This window comes from Tachypleus tridentatus, chromosome 6, assembly GCF_004210375.1.
Source record: "Tachypleus tridentatus isolate NWPU-2018 chromosome 6, ASM421037v1, whole genome shotgun sequence".
NCBI lineage: Eukaryota > Metazoa > Arthropoda > Merostomata > Xiphosura > Limulidae > Tachypleus > Tachypleus tridentatus.
The window spans coordinates 73,625,301-73,644,055 of NC_134830.1; the positions used below are offsets into that span (position 1 = coordinate 73,625,301).

At 30.8% G+C, this 18,755-nt stretch overlaps 1 long non-coding RNA gene across 13 annotated transcripts in view; it reads left to right on the top strand.

The window, feature by feature from the left end:
* Positions 1–18,755, top strand: part of LOC143252805 (uncharacterized) — a 169,686-nt gene that overhangs the window by 41,383 nt on the left and 109,548 nt on the right. Inside the window, exon 1 of one of the 13 annotated variants that reach the window (XR_013029151.1) lies at positions 2,561–2,668. The exons of the other annotated variants lie outside the window; for them this stretch is intronic. This is a non-coding gene — a long non-coding RNA (uncharacterized LOC143252805). Of the gene's footprint in view, positions 1–2,560; positions 2,669–18,755 lie in introns of those variants that run through there. 13 annotated transcript variants of the gene reach the window in all.

The following is an 18,755-nucleotide window of genomic DNA, read 5'->3' on the forward strand; positions in this document are numbered from 1 at the left end:
CTTTAATTTTCTTACAGTTGGACTAACGTGATCCTCCATCACTCTCTGATATACAGTAGAATTCATAGTGGATTCTATGATTGTGAGCTGTCCAGGTTCTGCTGCAGCAAAGCAGCCCCAAATCATGACACTTCCATCTCCATGCTTCACAGTTGGTATGAAGTTCTTTTCCTGGAATGCTGTGTTTGGTTTACGCCAAACATGTTCTCTGTTCTGGTATCCAAATAATTTAATTTTAGATTCATCTGTCCAAAGAACATTATTCCAGAAGTCCTGGTCTTTGTCTACCTTTCCCTGGCAAACTTCAGTCTGGTCTTGATGTTTCTCTCAGAGAGCAAAGGTTTCCTCCTTGCACATCTACCATGCAAGTTAAACTTGTGCAGTCTCTTTCTGATTGTAGAGGCATGTACTTTCACATCAACAGTAGCCAGAACCTGCTGTAGGTCCCGTGATGACATGTTAGGGTATTTGGAGACCTTTTTTAGCATCTTGCGGTCTGCTCTTGGGGTGAACTTGCTTGGACGACCAGACCTGGGCATGTTGGCAGTTGTTTTGAAAACCCTTCACTTGTTGACTATTTTCCGGACAGTGGAATGGCTGATTTCAAAATATTTTAATATCTTTTTAAATCCCTTACCAGACTCATACGCTGCTACAATTTTCTTTCTGAAGGCCTCAGACAGCTCTTTTGCTCTCACCATGGTGCTCACTCTCACTTCAACAGTCAGGAGCACATAAAACTAAATGTCTGAGGTTTAAATAGGGTAAGCCTCATTCACAATGCTGAGTAACGATCTTCCAATCATGTGCACCTGGTGTTATACACCTGTGTGTGAGTTGAGCCATCTTAAGTGGGAATAAATGTGGGAGTGTCCTAACTTTTTCTTCAGGTAGAATATGCATTTTTGTAGAATTTCATTCACAGAAGATCTTGAAAAGTCTTTTCTTGAGGTTTAATTGTTTAGTTATATTCCTATAATATCTCAGTATTGTTAAAATTGAGATTAAATATCTATATATTCAAAAATGTTACAAAAATACACAGGCTTTCATAGGTGTCCTAACTTTTCCACATTACTGTATATTAGTGTTTTGAATTTCCTACAACAAAAATTTAGTCTATATAGTTTACACTTTTGTCGTTTAAAAAAAATGGGAGTCACAAAATGAATATTTTTAATATAAGAAACGCTGATAAAAATGTAATACCCATAAAAGACACTTTTCATGAAACAAAACATATATATGTATTCAATGAATTTAAAGTAAAAGAGATATACAATAAAAAACAACATAAATTGTTTTCCGTTAAACTATCATCTTCTCAGTATTTGATATTTAAGTCATATTTTGATTGACATTGTGTTCAGTGTTATGGAAAAAAATTATCATCGGTTTCAAAATTCTAAGTAACTAGAGTATTGTCTTCTCATGACACTGTGAATATATATGAGATGGGCCCAGCAAAAGTAATAGTGCCAGGGAATATTACATGTTTTATTGACTTGAGTAATTAGTTTTTTGCTTTAAGAACAGTATTAAAAACAAAATATTTAAGCTATTCTGCGATTTCCTATTATATCTATCCATTTAAAGTAGTTTAGTACAAAATGTACGCTTTCGCTCGAAACCTTTATCACAGCAAATAATCCTTTCCATGTGGTGATGAAAAGCAACCAGCTGTCATTCTACTGTTAACATCGGTCGGTATCGAAAGAGCAGGAATGTTAATTATACTCTGCGCTGTGATTAATCTTTTAGTGTACTCTAATACTTCACATTAAGATCGTTACAATGACCACTTGCACAACTATGTACAAACGGCGCTTGGCAACATCTGTTCAAAAGCTTTATTTACGTTTTATATTGACTGACATCGCACAAGGCACATTTCCTAAAATCAAAGTAATGTTCGTAAACGACCACACTCATCTTCCTTTGACCGACTCTATAACTCATTCCTAAGTCTCTTTCATAACTGGAAATGAGACAGAAGTAATCAATCAATGAGGAAAATAAGTGTCTATGTTCCACTCCACTTTAACAAAAGCTGGTTAGAAGTATTCAAGAATGCGGTGTAAGACTTAAATATATCTAACCTAGTACTATTCGACTAACTATGATATATATCTAACCTAGTACTATTCGATCAACTTTGATATATCTATCCTTGTACCATTCAACCAACTTTGATATATATCTAACATAGTACTATTCGACTAACTTTGATATACATCTAACTTAGTACCATTCAACCAACTTTGGTATATCTAATCTAGTACCATTCAACCAAAATTCGATAAGCGTTAGTATGTTTAAAGTCTGTAGTGAATATTATTGGAATGTGGATAAGTATAATTGTAAATGGGTCAATGTAGACAGATGTTTACTATTTTATCGTTTATTTTCAAACACTTCGAGAAACTTTCAAAAACAACATCAATTTTTTAAACTTCTATTCGTAAAATGATATAGCTCTATTCACGAATCTAGAAATAATAACATGAAATGTCATCGGTAAAATATACTAACAAGAGTGAAGTTCATATCACTTTATTTTAGTGCAACAGAAAATACTGAATGGGCCGTTAATACTGAATATATGGATCGAATCTAAACACTATTTGCGTGAGTGTGTTTTCAAGCTCAATCATCGGCAATACTTCAGGTAATTCTCTTAATTATGTGATATTTTCCAAACGCAATAGCCAAAAAAAGTTAACAATACATATCACTAAACATAGATGTCATCACCTGCACAAGAAACAAAATAAATTCATTGAAACGACTTTTAACAACCTCATATTGTCTTTTACAAATGAAACGCTAGAACAAGAAACTTTTTATTGACCTTGCATACAATATCCTTGCTTGTAATATCCTTAACAAATAATATAAATATGTGTTACGTTTTTAATAATGTTACAAATACGTATATCATAAAAAGTACAAGTCGTCGTAGTAAACGGATAAAAAAAATATTTATAAGCATAGTGAAATGGTTTTGGGTGATATATCATATGTTTCGATACAACATTGGTCTGTCTTCTTCATTATACTTATAAACTATCGTTTTTCTGTTTACTATAATATTAGGATAATGTAATTCCATACACAATATTGAAGAATTCTAGATCAGTTCTCAAACAACTTGTAACTGTGTAGAATGTACTGTAGGTAAAAAATAGTACAGTATATTATTAATAACATAGTTGCCACAGGTAATATAATAGCTCAAATTACATAATTAAAACTATTAAAATTTAATGTGAAGCAATATATATTAATTTCTGAAGTATCTATTTATTAAACTGTTACAAGTTTAGTAAGTGAAAAAATACTGCTTATACTATTTTTTGGACAAAATAAAACTTTTGAATTCCCTAATATGGATGTTACTATATAACAAACAATCCTTTTAATCAGACATGGTTAGAAATAACATCTGCGAGATTTGAAAGTATGTGCGTCTAAGGTATCATTTTGATGCATTTAATAATACTTTATTACTCCTGCTTCCAAAAGTAAACAGGGTATATATTTTCATCTTTTATGTGTTTATCAGCAATATTTTTCAAAAACGTCTGAATAAATTTGGACAAAATTTGTAATACATTTGTACTATAAACTATCTCAGAATTAACTACGTTTTGGTCACAGAAAGGTCACGAAAATAAATTTCTCACGGAAACCGCCTCTTTACACTATTTTTGCCATATAAATCAGTCAAACGTAATTCGATTTTGGTTAAACTTAGCAGAAATATGTAGAATGTTATACCTAATTGTCATGCTGAGAATTGTCTGTGTCAGTTTAAAATGCCAGGCACACCGAAACAATTTTTGTAGTTTTTAAAGGTCGAATATGGTAAACGCAGTGTGTCGAAGGTATGCACTCTAGTGAGTGATATTCATGTTTTTATCTCCTGTTTTTATATGACTAACTAATAATGAACGAGACCGAGCATGGCTATAACTATAAGGTTTATATAAATCAGTGTCCAAAGTGATTTGCCCATCTTCTAGGTGTTATTCAAGATTTCATTCTGTGTGTAACTGCACGTGGAAGCATTGATTTGAAATGCCAAAGTGGTACGTGTATCTAGTATCTGCAGTGACTACCTAATAAAAACGATGAATGAAGTTTAATTTGTGTTTCAAAAGCAAACATGTACTAGGAAACTTATCCTACATTTAGTCTACAACCACAATAATTATGTCGATGATGCATTTAAATAAGTTACTGAATACTGGGAAAAGTGGGTTCATATTAAATTCTATATCTTTTGATATTATAGGGGTGTTTATGTATAATTTTCGCAATATCTTATTAATCTTGAAAGAGGATAATATATATTATTCAAGAGATGTGTAGCGTTAACAATGCAATTTCATCCTGTAAAAAGATTATATAAATCTTTACACATGTAATGATGCTCGATTATGATTTCATAAGGTAACCATACAAAAGCAGGAGATAAAAAACAACTGTTACCGAATGGTGCAATGATATGAATAATTACATATATCACGTCAATTTATATCATTTTTGCTTCTCATTCGATAATTTTTTGTGTGCAACTTGGCGTTATAAGTTATGTTTTGTCAGTTAAAAACTGTAAGAAAAAAAGAGCTTTGGTGTGAGTGCTATATATTTTTTATATTGTTTCATTGCATTCGTCTTCCAGGTACAATATATATTTCATTTTCCTGTTGTGCCACAGATTGAACAGTTTTGTGTTTTTTACAGTTCGATAGCACAGTGTGAAGAATATAGAGGTCTGATATTCTGTTCACGTGCCTCAACCATCTCCCACTGGCTTTAGTGCCTTGAAATGATGTTTTGATTTCATTTTGTTTGGAAAGCGACACTCTTCGAGTTGTTCAGTCAAGCTCTCAATAATATTTTAACTTAATTCAGCGTTACTTAAGCGGTTTGTGTGCTAGAGTTCAATAGCCACGTAAGAGAAAATGACAAAATGGTACTATTGCATAAAGTAGGTCTAAGAAAACGACTTGCTTTAGCTTAGGCCACCAAAGAATAGTAGACTGATATCTGTTAGATTTGTACTTTCAGCACATTAATGATTAAGATTTTGCTTCCGTGTTTTAAGATGTTAGGGTGTTTCCAGAAGAAAGGATAGTGAACAGAGCGCTCAAATGAGATAGATAAACGTACTTTGTGTAAGTGGTGAAGTTGAAAGTCTGAACTAGGTTTAAAGAAAAGGCTGATAAGATAATTATATCATTTTTCACCCTAATTTACTTTCCTCTAAACAAATGTACAATGAAAAATGATCTGGTAGTTTTTGTTTTATTATTTTGTCACCACGCAGCTAAAGATAAAAAATTAAGAGTGTTGTTGTTTTTCTCTAAGACCATTAGTACTCAGTCTTCTGTTGTTCTTACATAATGGATTTGCTGCTCCATATCTACCGCGAAAAACGAGCCCCAAGTTTTAGTACTGTAAAACAGTAAGTTTATCAATGATTTACAGATCATATTAAGACACTTTACTTCTAAGCAGTTATCAGCAATTAATATTTGTCTTAACATTATGATAACTTAAACTTTCGTCTCCTAAGTTAAAAAAGAGAAAGAAAGTTTATTTAGCTAAAAGCTACTCCGTTGGCTATATGGGTTGAGCCGTCACGGGTAACGAAACTCAGTTTTTAGAGCTATAATTTTTCAGCTTACTACTAAGTGGAGAGAAAGATAGAGAAACCTAAGTTAAATTGGGTTAATGAAAATATTGTGTATTAAAATGCATACAGATATTAAATGTATGCATTCACTTTTTAACAGAATCCTATTATTAGTATTACCTATGTGTGAAAATGTAATTATTTTAATTACTGCAAAGTACGCACGACTTGTATTTTTCAAACGGTAAAAGATGTTTAGTTCAAAGTAAAAAGGAAAACATTTAAATTTATCATGCAATTCTAGATGTAGGAGTCTTGTTTTTTATTTGTTCAGAATTATGCATAAGGCTACACAATGGCTGTCTGTGCTCTGTTCACCACGTGTATCGAAATTCGGCTTTTAGCAGTTTGAGTCCGCAGACATACCGCTTTATCACTGGGGTACAGGTAGGGGGTCACAAAATTACTTTTTAACAGCAGATTTCACTTTGTATTGTCACGTTTGTATTCTGTTATGTGTTACAGTTTATGCTTTAGTTGTTCTAAAATATTTCTTAAACAACATCAGAACGTTTTTTGTTCCAATATTTTCAAAAATATAAAAAATATATTAATAAAACTTCTAAATTATTATAAAAACTCTTTGAAAACATAATGACAAATCTGATTAAAATCATGGGGCTTTCAAATGTCTGTTTGTCTAATAATGTTATTAAAGTCGTCATTTTAATAATTCTTCATTTTTTTTGCAATAAAACACAAAGCTACGCAATGGGATACATTTTGTTTTAAGCTGTATTTCCAGCTTTCAAACTGAATAACGGTAGTCAGAGATGATCGCTTGTTTTGTTTCTATTTTTGGCGATATAGTAATATATTGTTGACCTTGTTTGGTCGTCATGAGAAGGTGGTAAGAGCGCTGAGGGACGCAGATTCGAATCCCCGTCACACAATACATTGGCACCTTTTGAGCTGTGGTGGCGTTATAGTGGTACGGTCAATCTTACTATTCGTTAGTAAAAGAATAGCTCAAGAGTTGGCAGTGGGTGGTGATGACTAGCTGTCTTCCCTTTAATTTTACACTGCTAAATACTGGACAGCTAGTGCAGATAGCCGTTGTGTAGCTTTGCGCGAAAATTCAAAACAAACCAAATCGACTTGGCTTCTTAATAAACACAACATTTTACACTTTAGTTCTCACGTGTACCTATTTAATTCAAGTTCATCAGCAAAATCAGCTTAATACCTTTCCCCGGATTCTGCTTTTCAAGAACATGATCATCTAGAAAAGCGCTTCAGAATGTAATGGAAATGTGTTACTCTCAAATCGCAGGATTTTCTGTTTTGCAGAAATGGAAATGCAATGAGGAATTAAAAGAATCTGTATCGAACCATAGACTTTCAAATATTTTCCCATGTATTATTATCAAAGGCTTTCAATCTTTTCGCGTGAACGTTTTCGTTTCTACTTAGGAATAGTTCAGTTATTTGTTTACATCACTTATAAGATTTTAAATGAACTAGTGTATGTAATAAATAATAAAGGAGAGTCTCTACCCTATTTTATTTGAAAAAAAATCTAAATTATAATTATTAATTAAGTCTAATGATTAATTATAATTTAGAATATTTTATTTAAAAAAATCTAAATTATAATTATTAATTAATCATTAGACATAATAAATCATCTTCTCACCGAGTTATGTAAGGCCTTTGGTTATTAAAACAGTTTTCAGTTAAATTAATTTTAAACAAGCTCAGTGGTATTTCGTATTGTTTTTTTTTTTCAAGTCCTTCATTATTTTCAGATTTTATTATTTTTTTCCATTGCAAATAACAACAGTATAAAACAAAATTTTATATTCGCTTAGAAACTTACATAAAAATACTAATAATTACAAAAAATCATCGAAATTAACATCTTTCGTTGCGGTTTATAATAAAAACATGATTTACTAGTCCTATTTAAGTAAAAGATATAGTTTCGTAGTTACAATTTGATTTTAAACTCTAATAACAGATGATTTTAGCTTATTCATAATAGATGAAGCTGTGATGGCTCATTATATATTAAATATAATTGCTAGTAATAACTGATGTTTTTGTTTCTTTGTTCCTATATAATTTTCAGTTAGGCTGGTATTAAGGAAATGCCTTGGTTAACGTATTTGTGCACATGGTGTTTACTGCTTTTAACGAATACTATAAATATATATATTTAGTTGTGTGTGTTTTTATTTTCATTTGCGTTTTATTCTATATTTAACGTTACGCTTGTTAGATAATTTTAATAATAGCAAGTTTTATATTCTACTTTATTAAGAAAAGTATTTTTTATGAAAAGCAATATTATTTAAATACTAAGTCAACGTGAATGAATGAAAATGGGTTTCAAACGAAACAGGTAAACAGTTTCCTGATAACAGTATCATTATATAACTTGATAACCCTACCTCCTGACTACATTTAGTGGAAGGATATTCGCACAAATTGGACAAAAATCATATTTTGAAAAATGATTTTAAATTACATTATTTACCTATTCTAAAAAAGAAGGTTACATCTATGAGTTGCTTCTTTTATTTTAATTATTATTCTTTCTTGTCCTTCAAAAATTTTCCAAGATTAATGTTTAATGTTTTCATTAAGTGTGTATATATATATCATACTATATATTGATCTTGCATTTCGAAATCTGTTCTACATTTGTTTACAGAAGTTCCAAGCATTTAAAATATATTCATTTTATAAGGATGAGTCATGCAGAACAGATACTCTTGTAAAGAAAGTATTATTTCAAATGTACCTAATTTTATTTCTGTATTTTGTGACGATATATTATGAATTAGCTAAAATCTTTCTCGATCTCTCTAATTCTAGTAAAGGTCTCTCAATGTGGAATCCAGTTTTGTATAAGAAAGACTGATTTAATTTTGCAGTGGCCAACTGGAATTTGACTCGAAAATTTGCGACTATTAGTGTGTAACTTGACTGATACATTTGATTTCTGCTCTAACTGAACCTTTTTAATTTCCTGGTACATAACTGCAAGAAAAAATAGAGCGTTACAGAAACTTTGCAGAGTACAAATGTTTTAATACATATTATCGTAATGTACGAAATCTTATGAAGACAGAAGAACTTAGTTGCAGTTCTACCTCATCAGAGTTCATCTTATGTGTATCTTTATTGTAGTTCTATAAGAACAAAATGAAAACCACAAAATAAGAGCTATAAAACTCCATTTTGAAAATTATCCAACATTATCTGTGCGGTGGTTGGTTGAAGTGCTTGATACTTCTGAGGCATTCAGTATCATTACTCACTTTCAAAAGTTATGCTTTCGGATGTAACACAACCAAACAAATATCCCAACATTTATTTGTATTTATGGGTTATTTTCTGTTTAATATGCACACAGAATACTCGGATTGTTTGTTCAGACCAATGGTACTACACTAAATTAAGGAAGAGATAAATAACTAGGGCCCTGTGACTGCATGACAGAATCCTCTTTTCTTTTTTTCTTTTTTGCAGTAGGGTCCATTGGCTTTTCAAATTGCACTTTTTATTCCAAATTTTTATTCTTATCATGTAAAAATACATATATGATAAGCTTTAAATGAAATCGAAGATACTGTCAGACTTGATAAGTTAGTAAATCACAATAATTGTTACAGATGATAGTTTTCGTCATGACTGAAATGAATACCTAAGGTGTATATGCGTTCTTTTATAGTTCAATATCCTGAAATATTTAAGCTTCTTTATTTTATATTTGCAAAGAATGTAAACTAAAATAAACAAAAAAAAACATACTGAAATATCAAACTGTTTAGACAGAGAGATATACCGGTGGATAGAAGTAGCTTTATTCTCGTTATGCACTGTTGTGTGTAGATTAAGGGAAACCGTAATTCGGGCAAACATAAAGCCTCGTATTCATAAAATAAAGCAAACTGAAGGCTTTATTACGCTGATTAATCTCTGTTGATAATGCTTTGGTATAATAAAGAAACAATGCCCAAAGGGCGTAAATGAAGATGATATGAAAGTAGCTGTTAACTTTGAAAAGCAACAACAATTTCGTAAATATTAGAAGACTGTGTATTCTGGAGTAAATGAATACAAGAAAGCACTAACCCCGTTATTTATACTCTTCAGGTATTATACATGTATTTGTTAGAGAAATGACAAAACACCACTCGTGTATGTTGACCATTTGTCGGACATTTCACAAAGCAAATGTGTTATATACTACTACACAAGAATGCTATAGCGAATCGAGCATATATTATTTTTTTCTCTACCACTGCTGTTAGTGCACAAAAAATTTTGAATTACACGCACACACACACATACACAAATTAAACATTAAAATGAAATTAAAAATTCTCAATTATTATTTCATTATCAATCCTTTTTGTCATCATAGGTCATTGTCTGTGGTCATACCACCCAAATGCTTTGGGAATATTCTATCTATATTAGATTCCTATATCACATTAGCCAGCAGCCATGAAGAATCAGTTGTTAAGACGTTAGTGCTTAAACCCACAAGGTCTCAACTCGTACTGACTTTCACATTTTGCAGTCAGTTGTGGGAAGGCATTTGGTAACCATTAATATTCAAATATAATCTTAAAGCGGAAATAAAGCGAACCTAAACATTCTAGAATGCAAAATTTCCAACTTCCATTCCATGTTTATATTAAGAGATGTACATTGAGACAGAAAAAAATACTATAGTAGAAATAGACCACTCTATATTTTACAAAATACACTCTATTTACAAAATGATATTAAATAGAATTAAAAAACTATTACATTAATAGCTCTTAAACTTCCATTTTCCAAACTTTTTCTTCAAAATTTATTCAGGTACAAAATAAAGAGTTGACGTTAGGAGCTTTACATTGTAGAGTTTTTAGGGTGACTTTATTTCAAAATTAAAGTTATATATAAATATTTAGAGGACCTTCATACAATTGGTTGTAGATAATAGAAGGCTGTAGGAGTTTAGATATTTTCTCTGTGATGACGAGAAAACCTATTTGTAGAGAAAAATATATACTTAAAACGGCTGGTCTGGGTTAAGAATTTTTTTTATGTAGAGGAGCGAACAACTTTTCGACCTTCGTTTTTAAATATATATGATATATTTTCTGTTTAAGCATTCAATTCCTTGCTCTTAACTAATTGTCTACAGTTATTGGCTAGTTTAACGTCAGCGTCTGAACCTTGCCTGATAGGTGGAATAACTCCAACACTTTGGGTATTATAGATACGTACATTATCAGATATATTTTCATAGTGACAACAAGATCTGATAACACAGCTTTGCAACGGTATTATTGTCTTGAAATTCTTACACGATCTACATTATTTCCTGTAAACTGAATCGAAATATCATGTTCATTTTTCTTCATCGCATACGGATTTTTCACAAAATGTCACATGTATTTTGACATAAATGAAACACTTTTATTGAAATCCGGTTACATTTTGTTATGTTTAAAATGTTGACAACCACTGGCTATAGATTTTTCTAGACCGAACACGAAGTGATAGCCTTATCGATTGTTCTAGAACTCACGAGAAACACATTTCTAATATACAAACGGTTAACAGACCGCATGACGAGTTACATTTGGATAGCATTTGTTTTTACGTGCACTTTCACGCTATTTTTATTCATTTTCATGTTGTTTTTTTAAACACAATAGCAAAATATGATTAAATGTGTAGATAAACACTCATTTATAATTGCATTATTTTATATTAGACTAACAAAAACTACTACTTGGATAATCATGCCGTGACTTGGAACTTTTACTGTTGAAAACCTAATTTCTATCGAAACAGTTGCATAGGTGTTTATTTGTGTAAGACCTTTAATATGGGATTCTCTAGTGAGTCTAGTCCAAGAAGCTTATTGACTAAGAGAAGTAGAAATATTTTGGTAAATCTCTTTCTTTCATTTCCTTAGAATATGTTTATAAAGTATGTGTTCTGAATGTTATTTCATGCAGTTCAACTTTGTTTTACCAATGTTTTTAAATGAAAGAATTCTCTCGTTATCTGTTGTTGTGTAAGCAGGTTCCAAAATTATTAAATGACATATATATATTTCAATTTATATTAATATATATTTCTGTATAATAATCACAACTGTTATCTTCATAAGGCCTATAAGCCACGTTGAATATCCTCTTGTGATTGTTGTGAGAATATGCAATTAGAAAAAATAACAACACCAGTTCAACTCTACTCTGGAGGTTTATATTTGATTAAAAAATAAGTGGTGAAAGATCGATGATAAAGCCAAAGGTACCTCAGCCGATTTTCTTCATATTACATAATAGAAAAAAAGGATAGACACCTTAAAATCCTATAATAACCCTAGAAAAGTTTTGTTCCAAATATTTGTTTTAGTTTATCAGGTCTGTTGTAAAGACTTTCTGCTGTAACACTTATCCATCACAAACTGGAAGGATGTATCAAGATGATGACAATTTCCTCTTTTGCGTTGAAGGAAAAAAAAAACTTTATGAATTTGGTGCAAACTCTAAGGGAAAAAGCCTATGAACACGCTCCAGGTAGCGATAATAATATTACAGATTATGTTGAGAAGAAACTCAAATGTTTTGGTTTGGTTTGTTTGGAATTTCGCGCAAAGCAACAAGAGGGCTATCTGTGCTAGGCGTCTCTAATTGTGCAGTGTAAGACTAGAGGAAAGGCAGCTAGTCACCACCATCCACCACCAACTCTTGGGCTACTTTTTTACCAACGAATTGTGTGATTGACCGTAACATTATAATGCCTCCACGGCTAAGATGGCAAGCCTGTTTGTAGTGACTGGAATTCGAACCTGCGGCTCATCTGATTAGGAGTCGAGCTCCTTAACCACCTGGCCATGCCGGGCTGAAACTCAGCTGTGTAGTAAGTCTGAAACAACTTTCGTCCGTGCAGTAGACCATTTTGCTCAAACACTGTGAAATAGGAGAGCACTTATGATGCTAAAAGGTAATTGAACACCAGCTTTTCTCACTAACTCTGAGTGTTACCCTTACGCAACGTGTATTTATTCGCCTCTATCAAGGACGTTATTCTGTATTTAACATCTTTCAAGCAGCTATGTTCCAAGAACACTTACATCATCCTCTCTTGGTACAGTTTCACTATAAAACCCTTTTATATATATATATATATTACAAAATTTCCTTACTTCTTTATCTATTTTACTGTGAGTTCTTGATTTCATGATTAAAATTACAGCGATTTATTTTCCAGCTCTTGTTGAATAAAGAAAGTAGTTTTTCTCACTGATATGAATCAAGTAAAGTGACGTAAATAATCCGCTAATGACCCAAGAGCCACACTAACAAATGAATCATTTCTCACAACTGAGAAACAATTTATCTTGTTTATTAATGAGTTCATTATTGAAGAGGACAGGAGCTTTCATATGAAACTTAAAGAAACAAACATATATCCATGTGGTAGAGATGAAAAAGACAAACATTCCTGTGTAAATGCACGAAAATATCTCGATAGAGGACTATTTGTGTCAACTTGTTTAAAAATAAAATTACATTTCTTAGTAAAAGAGTAAAAAGAGTACTTATGTTGAAGCATTACTATCAAGTTCATAATATTAGACTTTTATAGAATGCTGGCATTTCCATAGCCACTTAGTGTGGTTCTAAGAACTTCTCTCGAGTCACCGACGAGTAGAATATGTCGTGTAGAATAAGAAATAAAAAATATTAATTAATTAGATTAATTTGTAACTTCATAAACATATAATATTTAATAAATATCGCTCAAAGCTACTCAAAGATTATCTGCACTAGCACTTAATTTTAGAAGTAAAAAGCTATTCAACACCACCCACAACACTCTCCTGGTCTACAGTTTTCCGACTAAATAATAGGATTTGACAATTCCACTTATCTTCAGCCTTTAGCAATAAATTATCAAAATGTGTTAAACTATTAGGCATTGTAGAATGCCCCCAATGGTTCAGCGATAAGTCTGAAGGCTTGTAACTCTTTTAACCACGTTTTATCACTCTTAGTAGGCTTGTTGTTTGAAGTTAAGCACAGAGATACACAATGGGCTATCTGTGCACTGCCCGTCGTGGGTATAGAAGCCCAATTTCTAGCGTTATACGTCCGCAGGTATACCGCTGTATCACTGGTGGACCTCATGGTAGGTACGGCATATACGGCCTACTGTGTAGTTTTGCACTTAAGAATAAACAACATACTATTAAAATATTTCTCACTTTTTTGGATTGGTTTTAAAACTATTTAACCTTCATATGTTTGAATGTAAAATTTGTTTCTGAAATTAAGCACAAAACTATACAATGGGCTATCTGTGCTCTTCCCACCACCCGGTTTCTAGGGGCATGAATCCGCAGACATACTTCTGTGGCGCTTGGAGAGTTGAATATAAGGGAAAATAATATCACTAACACGTTTGTGCACTAAAATTATGACAAAGTAGCTTCGTGGTAAAGGCAGGCCTGAGATAACTAAAATATTATAAGTATAATTTTTGTCTTATTCTCTGTTGTTTGTTTTCTTCTTTGTTTCTGTTTTAATTACAATAATGGGCTGTTACCTTACAACAAACTTTCAATAACTGTACTGACCTTTTAATAATGTTCTATTCAGCATTTTACTGCTGACGTCTGCTAACCATATTAATTAATTATTATTGTCAGATAAACAGTAAAGTGTTTTATATTTTGAGGTCTGAAACAGACATAAAGACGAACTATCAATTTTGCGCTAAAGTAGAAACCGTCATGTTTTTCTGATTAGTCCTAACTATCATAGCATCTTGCTGCTATTATTATCTACATGTTTTATGACTGTTCAAAAGTTTCGTTTGTCCTTGACGGTGATCATTTGATGTTGGCTTCTATGTGTGAGTTTTCAAGTGCACAAAAATGTTGTTAGTATGAGCATCATGGTGTAAGTCATATTTGAAAACATTAAATTAAATGTCGTTCCTTTTCCCTTCATACTTCAGAATCGTATGGTCAAAGCTCAGTCTAATTGTGAGATGATTTTGTTGCACTTGTTTGACTAATGGTATGCACTTTATTCATTATGATTTGAATTTCGTGTATTCCTAAGCAAAGGAAACAGTACTTTTATTTCATGCCAAGGAAAACCACAACGAAAATTGAGAAATTTTATTTAGTAGAATAATGAGGTCACATAACTATTTTGATACATACTTGAGTGTGTTAGAACACACAAAAATAAATTGAATGCAAGATAAAACAAACTACGCAGGATAGAACATCTTATTCGAAAAACAATATTCATTGGAGGAGGGTATGATTCACAAGAGTGTTGATAAAAATAAATGACCAAAGGTGAAAAACATTTTACATCACTTGAATGTAAAGCCTGCTGCTTTCAACACCCTTTATGGATTGGGGAAAATTCAATAGTAGGTATTTTCTTCATAATAAGAGACAACTATTGTTAGGAAATTTTGAGAAGTTAATTAAAGAAAGAAATGTTAATTTACTATGCTATATTTTGATGTAGGAGGTACCTACCTAAATATTTATTTTTCCTGATTTGATCGTTTTCTTTATATCTCCTAAGTATTTTACTTTCTGTGACTAAATAATAGACTACTTCTGTTTTCTTTCATATTTCTTATTAAAATTATTGAGAAAGGTACTTAGAATAAGTTTTATTAATATTTCTTTTCTAAATAACCTCAGGTTAATAAAACAAACGTTCAATTATTTTTCATTTTTATAAAGACGCTAATTTATAGTATTAGTTATAGAATCAGATTTTCATACATATTGAAGGTTCAGCAAGTTCTAATAATCAATTTATTTATCTTAGATCTTAACTAAAAAATCTACTTGAATGATTTTTTTATTGTGTTATTATTATTTTCGTAATTAAAGGCAGAAATGGTTTCCTATTAATTGAGAAAACAAAGAGTGCATACCTTATCCAAAAATTTTATTAAAACGGGATAAAAAGTTGAAACAATGGTTTTTAGTGGTATTTGTTCTCATAAAAAACAACAGAAATTTCGATAAAATACTTTTTGTCTAACTAACTATTTTACTTACTTAAAAAATCTTTAACTTATAGAATATAAAGTAAAGATACATTGAATTTCTATAGGCAGTTTCCATATCATTTAGAAAAATAAGTTAATCAGAATGAAAATACTGTTATAGAATTACAGGCTGAAATTTCTTTCTAATAAAAAACAGGCAAAGTTTTTCGAAATACGTTATGTTCTGTCTACAAGCAATTTTTTTTTTATATTTATTTATTTATGGCAGTGGAAATAATGAAAAGAGTAAACTAAACTATTGGGCATTGCAGGATTCCTCAATGTTCAGCGATAAGTCCGAAGGCTTATAACGTAATAAAAAGGTGTTATCACTCAGTGCTCAGAACTAAATTGATTTTAAATAAAATCTTCAGCATAGTTCTTACGTGGGTCCTTTGAATTAGAAAAGAGCTTTTGACCAAACTGTCTTATTCTTTAATTGTAACATGGTCGTAATATCGAATTTAATTAGATAATTTACCAGTTCTTTCCGTGACTGTCATCATGTGTTTTATATTTGAAATTACTTATATTGCTTATCTTGAGTCAACAATTATAAAAATCTTGTATTTTGAATTATAACTATATTAGATACTCATGTTTGAAAAGGTCCTTTGTATGGTCAAATTGGGCATAGAACAGTTATGCAATAAGAGTAAGCTAAACTTTTAATGCGAACGGTGTAAAAAAAGAGCCATAAGGACATTTCTATGCAAGTCATAAGTTATATATTGTTAAAACATCTCAAAAATACGCTTCATAGAAAATACAGGCACATAATGTTGAAATACGATATTAAGAAAACGTGCACTGATATTTAAAATAAATACATTTATATTCTACGTTAGAAACTTAGCATGAAAAAACATTATTTTTTATCATCAGTTGTTGAATTGGAAAACTGAAACTAAACTATAGGCCTTTTATACAGGAAAAAATTCTTTATCGAACACTGATTTAGAAAAATATATGACTTTCTGCTACATTTATGTGAGCCTCTTATCATTACTTTTCTATTTAATGTTGTTTTCAATTTGACCTATCTTTGAATCAAAAATTTATATTGCCAGTTTCTAAAATAAAAAGTAGATAGCCAGGAATTCCACGTCCTTATTAAGAAAAGAAAGAGAGCATGCAAGTTTTAAGTTGTTTTTTTTTTTCTCGTTTACTTATATTCTAGTAAAACTTTATTCCACCATATATTATTGTACAATGACAATGGAAAATAAAGCAAATGAATATTAACAGGTAAAATTACAATAATAGATTAAATTTTCCATTCTAAAGTGTAGATTTTTTAAAATTACAATTTTACATATACCTTTATTACAATATTTCCGATAAGAAAAATAAATTTGTCCAGTCTTAGAATGCTTCCTTTGAAACTCTGTTAAATTACTTCAGGTTAAGTATCAAATTTAACCATGTATACTATATATCTCTTAATGGATTACATCCGTAGTATTGAGGCAAACATATGAAACTATTAGTCAACGTCTATATGTATGTGTGTATATAAAAATGAAGGGGTTGAGACAAATCTTAAGGAGCATGCCCAGAATACTTGATAAAAAACAAACTTAGACATATCTTTCATACTGGAAACTGGGCATATTTACCCAGGTGTAGAAAAGAATGATGTGAGCTGAAATGTTACCATTTTTTACTTTGATGTAATGTCACAAATATATAAAAATGTACCACATTGCATGTGGTAAGATATTCTGAGACCTAAAAATGGTCTTTACTTTTGAACAACTGATATAAATAGCAACTCATACAAAGTTTTATTTGTTGTAAATCTGTCAGTCAAATAAGTTCTGATATTCAGTGGTAAGTCACTTGGTAAAGAAATGCATCAAACAAGATATATTTGAAATATTTTTCTATACACTCTCCTTACTGAAAATCAGTAATAAGCTAGTGGTGAATGATGTATTATAAATTACTATTGATCTTACTGTATGTAACATCATGCATACCTTACTTACTTTTAAACGCCATAATTCATCAGCTAAGAACTTTTTACACCAGCACTTGCTGATGACTTGTTTTTGAATATTTCTAACTCTCTTTTCTATTAAATTCGGAGACGATTTTGTTTAAGTGAATGACAATCCCACATGATGGCCATATATTTTTAAGAATAAAGAAGCAGTAGCATTAGCGTCACTTTATCAAATTCTTATTTGTAAGAATGGTTTCATACCAATTTAGAAACCATATTTTATATTTAGCAAATATACTGCTTTGGTATAACGGGACTAGCTAGCTCATGAAAATATTTATGGTGTCAAAAGGAACTGTAGAGAAAACTCTTTCCTGCTGCTAACTTTACTTTTGAATATAAATTATGAAACGATTACGGCTTGAAAAAGATAAAAAATCTACTTAATAATAAATTGATGAATAATTTATACACGCGTTTTTTCAAACTATTTTTCATTAGGTCATATAGATTATATACCTATATAAGATAGCAAATATAGTGGTAATCTAAAGTGTAAACTTCATTAATTAACTAACAAGACAACAGAAAGATATGCAAGGAATATTGTTAATGCATTTTAGGTTATTAATTTTAGAAAATTATGAAATCTCATATTTTTTACTCTATTCAACTCAAGAGTAGATGCATAAATATGAAGAATCCGTAACTGATATAAAAATTTCATTATATGTTTTTGATGTTTCAAACCATAAATTTGCTGTTATGATTTGAAATGAGGACATTTATTATATCACGTGCGATATAAGATACACTTTATAATAATCCTGAAAAAGTTATTGTGAGGACATTACTAAGTCTCATTTTAACTTTCATCAATATGCATTTTATAGGCTTGAGTTAATCTTATTAGACGAATATTGCAGCGGCTGAATACGGGAACACATATTAATAATGTAAGGTAATCATGGTAGAATACTAATAGGGGTAGATTACATTCTAAATTAAAATAAAACCTTCAGCGTAGTTCTCACATATATCTTTTGGATT